Below are 1,085 nucleotides of genomic sequence, written 5' to 3'. Positions count from 1 at the left end.
GGATGTTTACAGTTGTTTCTCATTTTGAGTTGTGATCATCAGCAAATGTAGGTCCTTCAAAATTTTACTCCATTCATGTCACCATGGTTAATTCTTCTTTGAGGGAACAGCTCTGATGCAGTCATACTGAATGAATTTCAACATGAGGTGCTTATTTTCTGGCACTGTATTTGACAATATTCACTGCTATTTACACTGTTTTAATATTCAATATTCTGGTGCTATCTGTGGAAGTAAGTTTTGACTTGCAACATCTTCCAGGAGATCACTTTTATTTTATGGAACTGTCCAATAAGAACTTCATCAAGAACTATATAACTAAGTGTCTACAACAAACCAGACTTTCCTATTAGATATTTTTCCTTTTGGTCTTAAAATAGTCAAAGCGGTCATATGATGTCTTTCTTTTTTTTAAAGTTTTTATTGTTGATTGAGCAATAGTTTACATGGGAAAACATTGGTTTTACACCATCGTTTCATTGCAATCTACTCCATGAGTCACCGTTTAACAGTATTTGCTTCTATTCCTTCTGTTTGTTTGTTTGTTTGTTTGTTTGTTTGTTTGTTATACTTTGCAGGGGTGTATACAAAAACACTCAGGAATATATAATAATTTAAACAAACAAATAGCATATTCTGTAAGCCTGCCTCCTGGTCGCCAGCACTCAGTGTTTCTCTTTCCATGAATCTAGAGTCCTCAGCCACTCTCTCTCTCCATGTCATCATCTGTGCCTCCATCTCTGGTGTATATGATATCCTTCTTGATTATTCAGGAGTAGCTCATTAATTTTATTCAGAGATGATAAATTATAAATTTTCTATTGTCAGTATGGTTTGTTATATATAAATGTTTTTCTTCATGGCACATTTATGCATCTGGAGATCAAAGATGGATAAGAAAATAATAGGTCTGACATTATCTTCTCATTAGAATAGTCTGATTTTCCTTTATAGAAAGATTGTCAACAACATAGTTGCTTGGTGCATTATCTTTCAGTTATTTGAATACTAGAAATGATTAATAGGGGTAATGTTTGATATTTATTGTTTCATTAACATACTATTGTTGTTGTTGCTGTGAAGTG

This window comes from Chrysochloris asiatica, unplaced genomic scaffold, assembly GCF_000296735.1.
Source record: "Chrysochloris asiatica unplaced genomic scaffold, ChrAsi1.0 scaffold00155, whole genome shotgun sequence".
NCBI classification, from domain to species: domain Eukaryota; kingdom Metazoa; phylum Chordata; class Mammalia; order Afrosoricida; family Chrysochloridae; genus Chrysochloris; species Chrysochloris asiatica.
The sequence above is the reverse complement of the archived record's forward strand: the minus strand, read 5'-3'. Positions refer to the sequence as shown.